This window comes from Harpia harpyja, chromosome 23, assembly GCF_026419915.1.
Source record: "Harpia harpyja isolate bHarHar1 chromosome 23, bHarHar1 primary haplotype, whole genome shotgun sequence".
NCBI lineage: Eukaryota > Metazoa > Chordata > Aves > Accipitriformes > Accipitridae > Harpia > Harpia harpyja.
Genome location: NC_068962.1, coordinates 4,999,448 through 5,018,171, shown reverse-complemented (window position 1 = coordinate 5,018,171; position 18,724 = coordinate 4,999,448). Strand labels below are relative to the sequence as shown.

Here is an 18,724-nt window from a genome sequence, read left to right as displayed (position 1 = left end):
TTTTTCTTTCTTCTCTTTCCCTCCCCTCTCTTGTATAGTCCAGTGGCAGAAGGGGGAGTTTCCTCCCATGTATGTCTGAAGGAAAGGGATGGGCTTAGCAGCCTTGGCCGCACTGGCTTGACCTGGAGATGAAGGAATGCCCTTGTGCCACATCCCAATGCCTGGAGGCTAAAGAAAATGTTCTCTCATTCTCTGGAGAGATTCAAAGGCATCCTCGTAGGAGAATTTCCCAAACTCTTTTCCACATTCCCATCTCCCCTGAAAATCGGGTGTTACATTTATGGCTTTGGCTTTGTTCCTGACCGCAGCGAGATCTGTGAAGTCTGGCATTAAGGGTTTGTGCACACACTCAATATTAACAGCATGCATCATGACATGGACAAGTAATCAACTTCCCTAGTTCTACAGAGCGTTCTGTGTATGTATTTTGGTTTTAATGTGTGTACGAATGTAAGATTTTTTTTTCTTTTTTTTTTTTTTAACAGTTTAAGGAATATTTGCTTTGTTGCTTTTTTGCCGTGTTAGTAAGGAGCTGTGTTTATGCTGCTTACATCTATGTTTTTCACTTTGAGAAGCCTAAATCTTAGGCATCGTGGTTAAGAACTATAGTGTTTTGTGTCCAGTCTCAAACAGTTTCTTTCAGGTAAGTTAATGGAAAGATATAACCATATTTGGTGTCATCCTCAGTAACACAAATATGTGAGGCTAATAATAATATAGATTTAATAAAACATATAGTCCCTGGAAACAGGAGAGAAGTGAGTTCTGGCAAGAGAGGTGTTTGGGCCAGCTGTGCCTGGTCAGCTACTCATAACCAGTGCCACTGAGAGGAAGCAGTGGGTAGTTGGGATTGAAGACTCCGTGGTGTAGGGAATGGAGATATCCATCTGCTGACCAGACCTGATGACTTCCAAAGTTTGCTGCTTCCCCAGGGACTGGATCCAGGACATCACAGAGGTTGCCAAGGCCTGGCCAATCATCAGACTTTGTTACTTTCTCATGTGGGCACTGGTAATACTTCAGCAGATTAAGGCTGACTATGGGACTCGGTGATCCCATGGGATCCAAGGGATGGAGCCCAAGCAGTATTCTCCATCCTGCCGTTCAAGGGGAAGAACCTGGGCAGGGGTGGATGCATCCTGCATATTCCCACCTGTGTGTGGCCCTGGTTGCAGCAGTGTGATGTCGTTGGGTTTGCAGAGACACGGAGGGATAGTTCACACAACTGCAGTGCCACAGTGCATGGCCTCAGGCTCTTAGGCGAGGATCCATTGCAGTTTCTTCAAAGGATTGTCTTGAATGCGCAGAGCTTTGCTACTGCCTGGGCAACAGGCGGGTCAAGAGCTTATGGGTTAGGGTCAGAAGGGAGCTCAGTAAGAAAGACACTGTGGTGGCATCTTTTATAGGGCTTCCCAATCAAAAGGAGTTAGAACCTGGAGAAGGGAAGATAGCAGCTTTCCAATACCTACAAAGAGGATATCAAGAGAAGACAGGGATAGGCTCTACACAGCAATGCATGGTGGGAAGATGAGAAATGAAGGGTGTTAGTTGCAGTGGGAGGTTCTGACTGGTTATGAGGGGAGTTTTTTTGTCATAAGGGGAGTCAAGAAGTGGAACAGGGACCCAGGGAGGTTGACCAGTCTTCATCCTTGGAGGTTTTCAAGCACTGGCTGCATAGAATACTGAGCAACATGGTCTGATCTCAGAGCTGACCCTGCTTTGAACAGGAGGTTGGACAGGATACCTCCTGAGGTCTCTTCCAACCCAAATTTCCCTATGATCCCATGAAGCCTTCTTAAAAGAGTGCTTCTATTGCAGGCCCTGGTTCTCAGGGCAAGTTTAACAACCCTGGTGTTTACTGGGAATGTAACATAGTATGGCGATCCAGGAGGCTTCTGGAATGCAGAAGGGACGATATCTTGATAAATGTCTTAGATGAGTAGACTAAGAGAGGTGTTCTACTGGCCTTGCTACTCACAAAGAGAGAACAACTGTTTAGGGATGTGTTTGTTAATGTCAGTCTTGGCTGCAGTTACCACGCAGTGCTCAAGTTTGCGATACTGAGAGAAGAGAGGAAAGCAAGTAGCAGAGTAAAGGTACTGGACTTTAGCTTGTTCCTGAAACTGGTTGATGGGACACTGTAGGAGACAGTTCTGAAGGACAAAAGCACCCAGGAGACCTGACTGATCATCAAGGAAAACCTCTTCAAAGCACAAAAATGGTCCATTCCTACATACAGGAAAAGCAGCAGGCATGGCAGGAGGCCAGCTTGGCTGAAAGGGGAACTCCCAGCTGAGCTCAAATTCAAAAAGGAATTGTGTAGGAGGTGGAAGTGAGGACAGGCTACCCAGGAGCAATATAAAAGCATTCTGTGGGCTTTTAGGAATAGAGTTACGAAGGGCAAAGCTCATCTGAGCTTGAAACCATTCAGGGATCTGAAGGACAACAAGATGGGCTTCTACAGGTACATAGGCAGTGGAAGGAGGACCGAGGCAACCACTGAAGAAGGGCATGGAAAAGGCTGGGTCTTCATATGCAAAGTCTGCTGTCAGTTGGTTCCTGGTCTCTGTGCCTAGTAGTGGAATTTGGATGAGGGAGATGCTATTTATAGTAGAAGAGAATCGAGTTAGGAGCTACATGAGTACAGTGAGCATACACAAATCCACGGACCTGGATGGGATGTGTCTGAGAGTGTCGAGGGAGCCAGCCTATGTCTTTCAGAAGCTGTTTTCTGTTATGTTTGGTAGGCTGTGGTAAGCCAAATGCACAATGTGCAATAAAGTACTGGGAACAGCCAGCTTGGGTTTACCACAGGTAAATCAAGCTTAACCAACTTGATTCTTGCCTTCTGTGATAAAATGACCGCCTCTGTGGGTGATGGCGGTAGATTTCGTTTAATTGACTTCAGCAAGGCTTTCAGCACAGCGATAGCATTCTTGTGGCTAGCTGGGAAGGTATGGACTGAATGGGTGGACTGCACAGTGAGTGAAAAAAAGGCTGGACCACCAGGCTCAAAGGATGGTGGTCAGTGGTTCAATATTTATTTAACTGGAGGCTAGTTACGAGTCATGTTCCTCAGGGCTGACAGTGACACCAGTTCTGTTTAACCTCTTTGTCAGTGACCTGGGTGATGGGAGGGACTGTATCTTTGGGAAGTTTGTAGGTGAGTTAATTTTGTTTGCATATTTGTCAGTTTGTGTTCTGGGGTCTTCTGAACTGTGCCTAAAGCAGGAAGGCAGGATGACACCAGGCCTTGGGGATCATTTGACACAGGAGAGTGGGACTGCCTCTCAGAGGGATCCCAGCAAGCTGGATGAATGGGCCAGCAAGAACCTCATGACATTCAGCAGAAGTAAGTGTAAAGTCCTGCACCCAGGATACAAAATTACTGCAAAATAACACAAGATGGGCACTGACTGGCCGGTTGCAACTCTGCAGAAAAGAAGCTGGATGTCTTGATAGACAGCAAGTATGATGATGGAGACTAACCACACGCAGGACTGCATCAGCAAGAGCAAAGCCAGCAGGCTGAGGGAAGTGATTATTCCCCTGTACTTGGTACTAGGAGGCTGTATTTAAAATACTGTGTCTAGCTTTATGCCACCAGTACAAGGGAGAGATTGACAAACTAGAGAGTCCTGTGGAGCACCACCGAAGTGGCTAGTTTAACATGAAGTATAGGGAAAGGCTGAGACAACTGAGTTTGTTCTTCGAGAAGGCAAGTAGACTCAGAAAAGGTGGAATCAGACTCTTCCTACAGGTGTGCAGCAAAAGGGAAAGAAGTGGCAGCCACAAGTTGTGGCAGGGGAAATTCTGACTGGATGTAAGGAAAAAAAATTCACAAGACAGGTTAAGCACTGGCCACCAGAAGTTGTGGCCCAGGTAGGGTTGCCCAAAGAGGCTGTGGAATCTCCATTCTTGGAGACAGTCGACACTCAACATAGTAGACCCTGAGCAACCTGATCAGACTTTGAAGCTGGCCTTGCTTTGAGCAGGAGGTTGGACTAGATGACCTCCAAAGGTCCCTCCCAACCTAAATTTTTCTGTGATTCTGTAAGCTTGGCATCTCACTCTGTGTACTCCGTATGTGGGATTTTATTCCAAATATAACTGGTGCTGACATAGGACACTTCGGATATGTATGCATGACTTCTCGTTCAGATTAGGAATGTGCTTTTTAAGTGAACTGGAGTGTTTGAATTTGATTTCTTTCAGGTGAATCTAAGCAGGAAAATGTGCTCTGGGTGTTCACAGAGGCCATGGGACCAGACTAGAGCCAGTTAGAAGTGAAACCTTCCAGCTGTGTATAGTCTGAAAGCCAGATCCTCAGCATGATCTGTATCAGTCTGTAGGTCCTCTCCTATTGCTCTGTACTGCTTGCTAATATAGACATAGCCTTTTCTGGCCAGTGAAAGAGGTGGCTTTTTCCATAAACATCTGCAGTCTTGGAATCCTTTCTTCTTAAAATTCTGTGTTCATACATACATATAGATGTAGATGTGCATCATATCAGGGATGCTGCTGCATGCAAATAAATGCATTTTTTCTTTGATTATTTAAGTATCTCTATTTCCCAGAGTTTATAGTACTGTTTCTCATCTTGGGTTATGTCCATTCTAAATGGCTTACAGAGTTCACTGCCTGTAGTTTTCCATTAGACAAAGTATCTTAGTTTGCTGTCCATTTTCCTCCTCAGCTTGCATCACAGTATGATAAAATCATGCTCGTGTCTTATATTTCCAAAAACATGCATAGTTGCAGTCCTCTATGATCCTTGAGATCTTGTTTTAATTGTTGCCAGCTTCCCACGGTTGGTCTTGTCTCAGGATGTGGTGAGGGAATCATTGAAAAATGGCACATATAGTAATAATTGTTTTCTAGAACAGACTGGAAACTTTCTTGTAAGGACCTGATCCTGCAGCTTGATAGAGCCACTTATAAACGTGAAAAAGCAAGATGCAGTTGTTATTTTTGCACTGTATCATCAGTGTAGGCATTCTGTTGGTACTAATTAAGGGCCCTTGTGGCCCATAGATACACACTAATATATGCTCCTTCAGAGCATAATTCCTTCAGAGCTGGCCAGCTTTTCTTTTAGCACCTCCAGAATTGCTTTGGAGCTCCATCTGAAAATGTTGGTTTAATTTTTGTATTCCCATTGCATGGGGAAAATCTATTGTCTGTCATAAATTAAGTCTACGAATGCTGTTTTTTAAAACAACAACCAATCAAGCAGCAAACACACCCACCTTAGCTAGCATGTGTTGTGGAGGCCTGCACAGTCATCTAAAGTCAGTAAAAATGTTAACTAGCGTCTCACAGTGAAAGTCTGACTCCAGTGAAGTCAGAGGCCAGACTCCTGTTGACCAGAGCAGGACAAAGGTCTTGCCACTGATGACTGAAACGTTCTCTCTGGTGAAGGAGTGGGTGCTATGCTGTCTTCCTACGCTGACATGCCAGCATGTCTCGACCTTCAAAGAAAAATAATTTCTGCAGCTGAAAAGCTATTAACTAGTTCAGACTCCACACAGCTTTTGCCTGTCGACTGAGAATAGCAGCAGTGATGTGACTTCTTGCTGGGAAGTGTCATTTGTATGGCAAAGGTCAGGAAGTTCCTCTAGGATACAGTTAATTATGCTTGGTTATTATATCTTGAAGCCCTCCCTGCACTGCTATACACAGCTAAGCTTTCTTTCCAGATTTGTTTACAGTCATATATATATGTTTATATGATTGAGAACTACATCACCCAAATATCACTCCTTGTTACCTCAGTGATGCAGCTGCAGTTTATCTTGTTTAGAAGATTTACAGTTTTGTATACAAGACTTTTAAAGCCAATTTTTATATATTTGGCAATTGTCTATGTAAACAGAAAACCAATCTTGTTGCTTCTTTTAGCCATTGGACCATAGTTCCAGTATACTGTCAGATTATCTTTTTAAGTTTTCTTCCTGCTCTTTCTTTGTCTGTGCACAGATTTGTGTTCCCTCATATATTGATGTATTGGCAAGGAGTTGTGCATGTGTTTTGACAAACACCTCTGCTACGAACTGAAGCAAAGCTTTGGTGTTTCTTCCAATCTAAATTTAGACAAGGAGCCGATTTGATTTATAGCATACAGTTTGTGTGTGCAGGAAATAAGCATTAATGCATCGGGTCAAGGGGAATAAATTGCCATTAGTGCACCACTTCTTCTGGCAGCCTTCTTAATCTTAGTATTTCACCACCTTGCCTGGGATTTTCAAAAGGACTCATAGTTAACCCAAGCTCACCCAACCCTCCTCCCATCAAGGTCAAGGGTAAGCTCCCCTTGGCTTTAAAGCAGGCAATTTTAGTCCTGTGCTGATGCTTTTGAACATCTTACTTTTCATTTGTAGTTAATAATATGTTAAGCTCTTTAACGAACGGCCTGTTTCAGTCTTTCTAATAAAACATGTGCTACGGTTGAGTGAAAGGACTTTACACAGGTAAAGGGTTGACTAAGCCCCTTGCCAGCCCTGGGGGTCTTTGGCTCTGGTGGGAGGTAGCCTTCCTCCGTGGGCAGCTGGTGCTGCCTTTAAGCAGGGGCATATGAATCCTCAGCAAAATAACTGTTGAGAAAGGAAAGCTGGAACAAAAAGGAAAACCAGTACTTTCTAGTATTTCTGTGTGAAGGCAGTATTTCTTTAAATATGTTTTTATTTACTGTAAGCGATGGCTGTGTGTGCTCAGCTTTTCAAAGCGACATGTTCTTTATTCTTACTCCTCTTCTGTTAAATTAAAAAGTCATGTATTTCTCTGTGATCCGGTTCTACCATACCCCACATGAGATTAGTTTCATCTTCATGTGCTTGAACAGCGATTGCTGCAGTTATGGTTACAAAATGCTCTCGTCATCCCCTCGGTTCACGTGCTCGTGGTGGATGTGACAAGTTCACCTGCAAAATGCTCGTTTTCAAAGCAATGTCAGGTTATAGCTAGAAGCGCTAGCCGGCTGTTTGCAGCAGAAATTAACTCAGGATTCTTGGGGCATTCCTCTTGCAGGCACCCAGATCCAAATCGGGAAGCCTTAAATCTTTCCCCACCGAGCTGCTGGCTGCGCCCACAGCCAGGTCCCTGGGCACCGCGGCTTTTGCCGTCGGAGCTCCCTGGGCACTTCAAAGCCTGCTCTGGGCAGGTCCCAGGCTGTCCGCCTCTCACCAGTGCCGAGCAGCTCGGCGCCTCGCTCGCGGCCGGCGTCGGGACACGCGGCCAGGCGTTTCTCCAGCGATCTCGCCCGCAGGGCCAAATCCTGTGGGCGTTCACAGCACACACCTGTCGGATGGGGCTGCGTCCCTGCCAGCAGCTGGCAGCGAGGTGCAGCTCTTTGCGTGGAATAGTTTAATATTAGTAGGACCCCACAGTGTAACAGGTAGGATCCCACCTTGCGACTTGACTTCTTAGATGCTTCCCAAGTAAGCGCATCTATAATTTATACGAGCAGTGCCCCCTCAGCTGTGTTTTATAAATCTTTGGTGGAGGCGTCGCTCCAAGAGACAGCTCAAATCTTGAGTTTTTAGAATAAAGTCCTTCCCAGTAGCTGAATGAAATGCATCTAGGTCCCAGAAAGAGACAAGATAGGGCTGGAGTTTCTCTCCTCCTTGTTTCATCTGGGCTAATTGAGGCAGCTTCTCAGTTGGCACGCTGGTCTTTGTGAATCCCCTTGTTAATGCCCCTAGCTTTCCCCAGAAATCGTGCATGGATTTTAGCGAAATAATTCAGACCTGTCCTGGGGTAAGGGGATTGATGATAAACCTGCGTCTCTTCCTTGCATCTGAATCCTGGAGAATTGACCCTGTTACTGAGAGTCTCATTTTCATTTATCGCTATTGTTTATATATTTCATTTATCCTAGTTCTCATATATGGCAATGTTATTGTATCTTTAAATTGTTCAACTAAGTGCATGATCTTCCTTCTTCTATGCAAACTATAAATACATACACTTAATTTGTCTATTTAAAGTTGTTACTTATGTTAGGGATTTTTCAGCTTCCAGTATGATCAATGGATAGAATATAGGTAAGAAAGAAATGTGTAATACATGCTTAGCCCAAATGTCTGCCTTTTTATTAGAAGGCTGTTACCATACCTCTGTTTAGATAAAATTAAGTTGGCCAGCTGCTGGCGTGGCACTGCGTTAATCTGATACCTTGCACAAGACAAAGGCCTGCAAGGAGCTCCTCAGTCTTCGGAAGGTAATGGTCATCTTACATGGTGTCGATATCCCAGTTAGTGGAAACATGTGCGTTACTAAAGTTTGTTTAATTGGAATAGCTAGTTAAGAGGCCCGAGCTAACATATCTTTATTGTCAAACTCAACCTCCAAACATTTGTTTGTGTGACTATGCACATTAGCATGCTCATTGGTCTCAGTCAGATTACTTGCATCTAAATTTACTTTAATTATAAACAGGATTGGGCCATAATGTATAAACAGAGTCTGTAGGAGTGAAAACAACTGTGTTTCCACTGAAGGATGCACAGGGAGTCCCAGGGGATATTGCACGGTTCTTTGTGTCTTGATTGGGTTCTGCTAGCATTTTTGTTTTGTTTTTCAATTTGTCACCTACAGTAGTGTAAAGAATAAACATCAAGTCATTTAGAGAAAAAGTGAATCTCGGTAATGTGTTGCCTTTCCGTTCAGACTAACATCAGGAAGAATTGGAGTGTAAACCCTGCTGTTCACTTGAGTTTCATGCTCTAGCCTGCTGCATGACAAGGTGTTTTCCTGGCTGATGCTGGTAAGAGGCATTCCTAGTGTGATTATATGACCACTGCAGTGTTCATTTTGCCTTCAGTATGTGCACCCTCTTACAAAATTCTTGGCATACCAGGATCTGGTTTAGAAGATTTCTCCCCGTTTGTTTTATGAAGCCAGATAAGAAGGGAACTGTGATTTACAGCCATGAATTTATGATTTAGAATCATAGAATCATCTTGGTTGGAAAAGACCTTTAAGATCATTGAGTCCAACCGTAAATTTAACAGCTTTCACTTCCACTGCTTAGTAGCCCATGCACTTGGTAAAATTCTTCCTGTATCACTGAGTTTTTTTGTTGACAGGGATTATATTCTGATTAAGAAAGCAGTGTGCTGGGTTTTCCTCCTCTTGTTCTGCCTGCACAAATGTACTACTTCCCATTCAAAATCTCTTTGGTAAGTGCTGAAATTGCTTTGGGACTTTTTTTTAAGAAAATCAGTCTTGATAATGATAGTGACAGTAATCCCATGAGATTCTCTGCAAGTCTTCTGTAATCAGCTGTAAATGTTAGGAAAAGCAGAACTGGCTTTTTGCTTTTGTGCATAAGTCTTTCACGTTGGTCTTAAACATTAGATTGTGTATACTTGTTAGTGTCCAACCCTTCTGATAGCATCCCCCAAGATGAAGTTCACCGTTGTACACTTCTTCAGCTTGGTTTTTCAACTTCAGCATTCTTTTGTTGAGTATTATCAAATAGTGGGTAACTTTTGTCCATAAAGCTTCAGAGGTGTAAGTTAAGGAAATACACAGGATGTCCATGTTTTGATACGGCTTTCATGCCAACTGATTCCTCCTGGTGCGAATTGAGGAAGGGTTATGAATTACTTGTGCAGGATACAGCATTACTAGTACTTCTTGTACTAAATAATAAGCTGTCCAGTTAAAATTGCAAACCCTCCAGTTTATGTACAGACAGACACCATTTTTTTATGTGCTGTCCTTACCTTGTAGGTTCATTCTGGGAAACTGTCATCATGTCAGCAACATTGTCTGAGATACACGTATCCAGACAGGTCTGGAGCTCTTCAGACTTCATCACTGTCTTGTGTTACTGCCTGTGGAGTAATTAGGAACTCTTTCCACACAAGGCTGGAGAATACCAGGAGTCCTGGAATTGGGGATCTAATAACTGTTAATTCTGGAGCATCAGAGAGGGCACACAGTCCCAAAGCATGCCTATTCCTGGTGGGAAGAGGGAAGTGGTAAGAGATCTGTACTGCCAGGCGTTAATTAGCCTTCTGATTTGGCACCAGCTAACACTTGTACACCTCTAGGGTTTGCAGTGATAAAGTCCTTTTCTCCTATGTCATAAGCGTGCCTTTTGCTTTTGTTATTGCTCAGTTACTATTGACTGTACAAGTCACTGCCATAGTCCTTTTCCTCCCATAGAGCTACCACCATTTGGTTACTCAGACTGCTAATTTAATCTTGTGCATCAAGAAAAGCATTTATATTGTCATATTATTAATGAAGAGTTACTCTCTGAATAGATCAAGTCCTTTGGTTTATTAAGTAAGCTAGTACAGGAGCAGAGTGTAAAATCCCCTGGAAAGCCACTTGTGCTCCTATACCCCTTCCAAGTATGCCCAATTCTAAATGGCTCCCTTTCTCCTTATCTGGTTCCCGTCATGTCTGAGCCACAACTTTTGAGCCTCTTCCCCATTCTGGGTAGCTTTTTCCTTCTCAGTTTACTATTTCTGTATGCATAACCCTTCCACAGATCAGTTAATGTTATAACATATGGTTGATTTAACTGTGAGATGCAGAGCACATTGGTCATACATACCAGAGAAGAGTTTAATGGCATTTCTGTGAACAAACCAAACGTCATTGTATTGTATCTTCTTTAAAGATCTAAAAGCAAAGTTATTACTCGGACCTTTCTCTAGGATTGCATGTTCTGCCTTTGTCAGGATGTTTGGAGTGGGTAGGTTATTATTCCATGTCCTTTCTTATCAGATTCTGGGTCCACTGGTATCACAAGGTTAACAAAAATGTCATTGGCACATAGAATATATAAAGTATGAAGAATTGACTGCTTTGCCGCACCATAAGGAACTGCTATGAGTTATCTACATGCTTATTTTCTGCCTGACACTGAAATTGGATATCACATTTGGGTTTTTGGGTATAATTTCTTCCTTGTGTTAAAAATTGTGAACACCAAAATGACCCTGAAGTATCCTCCTTCTACAAAAGCTGTTCGTCTTTCTTTTGTGGTGGTAACATTCATGCTTGCCATCACGGTCTTTTATCTTTTGCAGGTCGTACTATATCCGATATAAATTCTAATGTATGGTTGTGATTACTGCTTTGTCCTTAAATCATTGCAGCTGTGTAGCAGACACCCACTGATTCCTGACCACAGCTGATGGGCTTACTCCTCATACTATGTTTTATAGATTTCCTCACCTTGGTTTTGAAAAAGGGGCTTTCTCAAGACTTAATCATAACCTTATCCTATCCTTGCATAGCCTACATTACAAACTTACCAGTGTTCTTTGCCTTGCCTTTGAGCTGTAGGGGCATATAGGCTTTGATGGTTTTTTTTCCACCTGTGGAATCCATTATGTTACTAGTAATATTCCTTCTCCTATAGTAGTCTTGCAGTTGCTCAGAAAACATCCTTACCCATGAAGTCTTAGCTGCAAAAGAGAGATGGATGAGGTTTTGTTCAGTATTTCTGTAATATAGCCACTGGGATGCGAGATGATGAAAGGACAGCCATGCTGGGTCTATCTTGCTCAATATACCCACTGTGTCAAGGAACTCACCATTAACCTCTGCCAGGCTCTGTTAAGCTGGACACCCACAGCACCACGAGAAGGAAGCTGGACTGGGGGAATCCCAGCAGTGGGGTAGGACCTCTTTCCACTCCCTTTTGCTGTGCTGTCTCCAGACAGAGAGGTGCCAGGTGGCATCTGCTGGTTTCTTATGTGTCTTTGGGAAATGGTGTCAGGCATGCCTTGTTTGATGCTCCCCTTTGGCCCCTTGTTCTGACATTTTTTGAATGCCTTAACCCTCAAGCCTCTCTCTTTTTTCCTTGATTGTCATAGGCAGTCATTTTCTTGGTTTCCCCACATCTAGCCCCCTGATGCCTGTCCCAGGTAGGAAAGCCAGTCAGGACAGTGGTCTAAGAAAGGATAAGCTGAGAGTGAGCATTTAATCCCAGGGTTTTCAGTGACTGCCTTTTTAGGCATAGGTTTTAGTACTCAGTTTGATTTTTTTTTTTTTAATTTGACTGGGAGTAGCTAATCAAAGTCCTGTCTTTTAACACCACAGTCATCATTATTTTCATGCAAAGTGATAATACAACACATACCTGAAGAAGGCGCATATGCCATGTCTGGAACACCAAAATGAATTACCTCAGACGTAGAGGCAGAAGGCAGTCACTCAAAACAAGGTATGATTTAGGATCAAGGTACGGGTAATGCACTATTAGATAATCTTCCCCCACCATTCCAGGTTTATAAAATAAGTATTGGCGTCTGCACACAAATGTGGTTGGTGCTTTAGGAATGCCAAAGAGGATGTAGCTATTTGACAGAACTACAACCAATTCTACGCCTGTTTTTCCCTACAGGTTATGAGAAAGTGTTGAGAGCTGTTCTCAGCTTTGAATGGGTCACCCTTTTTGGTAGCTTGAATTCAGAATATACATACATACCTAAGTAGTTTATTTCCTATGGGAAATGAATGTGTTTAAGTAGCTGAAAAGAGGTTGTTCAAGAGAATTGGTGCTTCTGGCAGAGCGCGATTCTCTTACCTTGTGGTGTACCCAGGCTGGCTGGTGAACCTTTAGCCTTGGAAGGAAAAATACCTGAATCTGTTGCCGTTCTTGGTGTTTTCTCATGGGGAAATCTGCATGATTGAATTATATTTAGTACAGAAAAAGCTAGGTGTCTTGTCTTTAGAATTGTTTTATATCGCTTACTTTTTTCCCTCTGTACAAGTTGGGTGTGTTACGCTCTAGGCAGCACCCAGCTGAGCTGAGTCTTCTTGGAAAAGCGTCTTGCACTTTGAACAAACAGTACGTAGCAGCTGGAGCTTTGCCCCAGTACAGAAAGTGCGTGTGTTACATTTATACTGTAAAATACACCAGAACTTAATTTCAGGGTAGTTTTCTTTGTGACTAAAGCCAGAGGAGAAGCTGAAATTTGCCTTTTGTCTACAGCTGTTTTGTAGAGTTTCAATTAATCTTCAAAGCCTAGTAATCGGTCTAGTGTCATTACGAAGTCTTGAAATGGAACTTCAAAGGATCATTCCTGTTTGGAGATAAAGCCAGTCATAACTCTTTATGCTACAAGTTGAAGATTCAAGTTTTGGTTTGTTTTTTGTTTTTGTCCTGAACACAAATGAACTCTTCTAATATCAGGAAAGATTAAGGAAAAGGTGCTCTTGGTGTATGAAGTCCTGTCCATTCTGTGTTTTCTCATCATGTTTCTTAGTAGTTCTTGTTTTCCTGTGGACCATGAGAAACATGAACCACAGGTAGAATATATTTTTTTATCAAAGTTTTTGGTAAACCATCAAACTTCTGGGAATTAGGCAAGGCTGTCTTTTTGTCGCTCCTTTGTCTTTCCATGATGTGTTTTTTTGGTTTTTGTTCTTACTGTGGTTGAACAGTTGGATTGTAATCTGTCAAGAAAAATATGTAGTAGGACCTTTAGATAGTGACATGAAAAATAATTTAATTTGCTAATAATTTATTTAAATTGCTGTAAAGAACCTCGCCTATGGAGTAGAAGTCACTGCATCACCTGCAGACCTTTATTCTATACATCTCAGGGTGAAGGTGCTAGATTTCAGGTCTACTCTGTGACCTGCCCTGAGGAATATGCAGGGGAAATCTGAACTTCAAACTGAGATAGTGTTAGGTAACACCTCAGAGTGGAAACTAGTCATATTCCCCCCAGGCACCAGGACTGGCGAGAGAGTTCTTGTTAAGAGGGACAAAGCTCCCAGGCTTCTTAAAGGCTAGCAATGATATTTTATTTTATTAAGAAGCACATAAATAAATAAATAAAAAACTTGAAAGCCTTGATCTTGCGTAGGTGCTTTGCTCGTAGGCCCTGAAGCTTTTACAGTAGTTCATGTTTAAAGCTCATAAAAGAAGGTACAGCTGACTGGTATAATTACTGAAAATCCTTAGGGCCCAGGGGCATGATGCTTCAGAGGATGCACTTTCCAAAGATTTGAACTTTTTTTGCAAGGCACTTCTCACTCCTGGAGGGGAGTATAACACCAGGGGTGAAGCCTGAAGTGCCACGTATTCATAACTTACCATGGGAGACATCTTTGTTAACTACAGCACAGGTTTTTTTAGGGTTTCAGCAGATTGTGATCAGCACCTTACATTGCATTTGGAAGAGAAGAGGAAACTCGTCTAAAGTATATGTTGTCATTTGACTGAGCTCATGGTTTCAGTAGCTGTGCAAACCTCAATTTTCCTTTACTCAACCTGTTTTGATTTGACTGTATGATACTCCGCATAACCTAATGTTTTTGTCTTGCCCCGCTCCCCTGGGATTGAGATAAGGTTTGCTGCTGGTAACGTCTGGTGTGTTAATTGTCATGTTCTGCCTCGACTTGACCACTTTTAAAAGTGGCACTGCGTAATTGGCTTTTCAGGAATAGTTGCTCTTTTAAAGGGTTCAGTTTGCTCTATCAGGAAGCGTCATTGCTGCTTTATGCTATTTTTTCAGAACTTCTGATCCGAGTGATTTACGGCACTTGAACTTCCCAAACTATTCTGTAATTTACTCTGTGTGGATCTTAATCTTTGTCCAGGACACACTGACTGCCCATAAAAATTGTTTGGAAAAGGAATTTCCCCTTTTAACTCAATAGCAAAAAATGGTGTAAAAAAGTTAATGTAACTGCTCCGCTTCCATGGGTGGCTGAGATGGGCTGCAGTCACACATGCCATCTTATTGTTCTCCTTCTAAAAAATGTTACCAAAGAAAATGTGTTTTAGATGATTGTTTACATGACAGTTGTGCCTGCAGAAGAAATATTTAAACGGGGGACTCTGGTCTCGATCTAGCCCATGACTAAACTTTGTTTGGATGCCAAACCAAGATCCCAGAAATCTGCTGTCTCCTGAGACCGTGCATGAAACCACTTGCCTCTCTGCCCGGGGTGTCTGGGGGGGTAGCTGGAGCGTGCCACCCCCAGCTGCGGGCATGGCGAAGGGGGCAACGCATGGCTTTCATTTCCAGCTCTTGAGGGTTAACATTTTCAAGTCTTCCCCCTCCCTTCATCGTGAAGAACATAGGGGGGGTTTCTTCACGAAAACCAAGGGCAGCGGGTTTGGCAAAACGATGCCAGGAGCTGGGCATTTAGGCAAAACAGCAAAAAGTGTTGTTCCTGTGGAGACAGAGCTGTCGGTGCTGGGTCAGTAGTGAAGGTGAGGGTGGGATGTGGACACCCAGAGACCAGCCCGTTAGCTCCTGCTTCAGACCGCAGCCTCCCTGCTCAGATGGCTTGTTCGATTCGCGCCTTCCTTGACGTGCAGATCTCCATCTATTTGTGGTAGCGAGCAGGATTTTTATTCTTTAAAGGACACTTCGGTAGCACTCATGCATTCGCAATTCTTGGCTTGCTCACCCAGGCTTAACTCTGCCTTTTTACAGCCCGTCTCGCAGGTCACAAACCATCTCCCGACGTGCTGTTGTCGAGTCATCTCTGAACCCCCCGTGTGGTCTCATTGATGCTTTGTTTCACGTTTTGGCCTGATCTGGTGCACTTACCCGAATGCCATACGTCTTAAGCGTCCAAAGACTGATCCTGTCGTAGTTTTAGGGCAGTAAGCTCCCTTCCCCCTTTAAGATTGCTGAATTTACTCCCTGCCCTGACAGTCGCTGTATATGGTCTCTCCAAAGACTTCCTCCTCGAGCATCAAAAAAACTATCGTAAGAGTGTTTTGCTTACATTTTCAGTTGATGGCTTCTTCAAACCACTCCCAGATGTGCCACCCATCCAAATAATAACAGGCTGGTTAGTTTTGGAGCTTCTTGAGAAACATGAAAGAATCCCCATATTACTGAGTTACGAATAAAACTTCTCCCATGAAAAATTCCTTCCCTGCCTTCTTAGGGTTAATGGTTGCATTTAAGTTGTGGAGCACAAGAAAGCCTGTTTTGGTATTTAAAACGAAAACGGGAAGAAAAATTGCTGTGTGTGTTGGTGCCCCCTTGGTTTCAGTTTGATGCTGTGTCGGTAAAGGGGACAGCCCAGCAGAGCATTAACTGGGCAGGAGGTTATTTTCTTTAATCTTTTACATTTGCTGCCTTTTCAGTCTCACTGTGTATTCTCTTTTTAATGGATTTTAAAGATCATTCTGAGCAGCGTGCCAGGGTGTTGAAACAACTCCCCTGGCCTATTCCACCAGTCACTCCTGTGTATTTCTAACCTATATTTGCTGTCAAACTTGTAGCTCTGATTTTCTGTATCCTACCGATGTCTGACTGGGGCATGCATCTGAACCTTGCTGTCTCTGCTCGTTTCTGTCGTCAACGTCAAGTGCTGTGCAGATCTTTTTCACTTCTAACCTCACTGAATCAGCATGGAGAGCTGTCTTCTGTGTCTACATGGATATGTGTATATATATATCTCTACAAGTATATATATATATATATATACACAGTATATATACTGTAAGTAGTGGGGTGGTTACTGGTGGCTGCAGTGTGTAAAAATCCTGCTTTATTCCTGAACTGGTGTGCTGATAATGCCCAGGCCTCCTAAAATTACCCACTTTTCTTTGAGGCTTATCAGCACTTCCATTGCAGGTAGGTGCTCTGATTGAGCCCGAATGCATGTTGTTTGGCTGCTGTTAGCCTTGTCACAATGCTCCTATCTTGAAATAATTTTCCCTTTACACCAAACTGTTAATTTTGTCTGTGTGCTTGTTTGGGTTTTTTTGTGCTGCAATCTACTGAACGGCGGCTGAACCAAGAAAGCAGAATGATTTGGGAATTTTATTCCCAGTTCTAGCGCTGATTTAAAGCGTGGCCTTGGGCAAGCGACTGCTGATCTGCTTTCCCTTACGTTCACTGGAGGCAATGATATTCATTTATGCATCTCCCGGAGCTGCTCAGCTGTGGTATGAATGCACAGGGTGGATGGACCCACAGGACCTGCGGTAACTAGCTGCAGTGGGTATAGTGGAGTACTTCTTAATCACTTTCTGTATATTTTTATTGTCCCCCTCCCAGGCCAGATGGATTTGAAATTTATAGTTCTGAGAAACTGGATTCCTTTGTTCATACTGTATGGCGCTTTTTCCCCCCCCCATTTTTTTTTTTTACTTTTTTTTTTTTTTTCCTTCAGTATTGGGTTATCTAATTTAATGAAGGATTCAATCAGCTGGAATGGGCACATTGGAAAGTGACAGACAGCAGAGGCTTCCAGGGGAGGCCAGGCGCATGAGCCGGCTGTAGGAGAGAGAAAGAATGAGGCAACTGTAAAATAGAAGATGTCTAATGCAGTTAGCATACAAATACCATACACAAAATGAATAGTCTGCTCTCTTTCTTCATCATGCCAGAATGTGATGGTGTTTCAGACCTCATTACTTCTTTACTTCGACTAAGCTTCAGTGCTTTATGACAGGTGACAGGTTTGATGGCATCTGCTTTTCTCAGATTAAAAAAAACAACACATCCACCTGCCTCTCCTTTCATTTGAGACCTGCAAAGGGTTAAGGACTGCTGAATGCAGACATATATGGTGCTGTATTGATATTATGTACTTTGTAATAGAAAACAGAACTATCCAGGTCAAATATCAATAACATTCTATAAGCCTTTCTAGGAAAATATAATTAAAACCATTCAAAGCTGTTTCCCATAACTGAATTTACTGTGTCTTATTGACTTCAGTCCCACATCTACAATGTGATATTATTATTGACTTTTAGAGCTCTGCCTATTTTAAAAATAAAGAAAACACAAAATCAGGTGGTGGTATTCATTTTATTAGAAATCTTGCCCTCCTTTTCTCCCTGAAGCAGGGATCATATTGAATTGTTTGAACAACAAAATAGTGGGGTAGCCCTTCAGCTGGTTTAAATTGTCATAGTCCCACTGAAAGCAGCTAAACCAGTGGACCATCAACTACAGAACCTGTCCCACATTCTGCATTTAAGCAACTCATTCCTTTGCACCTAAGGCTACCAGTTACAGCACTACCTCTGGTTTTATTAACAAGCTATATTGACTTGTTTTCATATTGAATATCGGGAGTAGGATTTAGAGTAGGAAGTTCACTAAATTGTTTAAATATTTCAGACAGAATGAGTTTGCTTTTCTAATTCTGTCCCTCCCTCTCCTCAAAGCAAATATTTTGTCATATCATCCACATTTAAATCGAGAGTATATTCCTCCAAGCATATAATTTTCATGATAAATATGTTTTGTATATTCGATAAGTCCTTAAAACCTATTTGCTAGCACAGTCTCTTAAAAAAAAACTGTATCATAGTCTCAAAAATTGAATGTTTATATAAAATAACTGATACTATACCATATTCATTAATTATATTTATTCTGAAGACTTGTACCAAATACTAAGTATGTCTGTATTTTTCACACAAATCTGCTAGTGGAATAATTTATAGTTATAAATATTAATAATATGGAACTGTTTCTGCAAATATTACAAGAGCCTAAGAAAAATCTTTTCTGAGAATAGTTCTGTTATTGTTGTTGGCTGTGGGTAGCTTAGCACTTCATGGTTATCACACAATATGTGATCAATATTTAAGATTTTTGAAGAAGTCAGATGTATGCAGATGTCTAAAATAGATGTGTATACACACCCACCCACATATATATATAAAGAAGAAATGGATGTAGAACCTTACAAGGAGTTTAAATGTTTTATTTCCATAAAATTCAATGTGCTCATGTAACATTGGTCTTACTTTCCTGAA

The 18,724-nt window shown here is 42.3% G+C and overlaps 1 protein-coding gene across 1 annotated transcript in view; it reads left to right on the top strand.

Moving 5' to 3' along the window:
* CRADD (CASP2 and RIPK1 domain containing adaptor with death domain) overlaps window positions 1-18,724 on the top strand; it is an 80,603-nt gene that overhangs the window by 8,581 nt on the left and 53,298 nt on the right. The gene's annotated exons all lie outside the window — the stretch shown is intronic.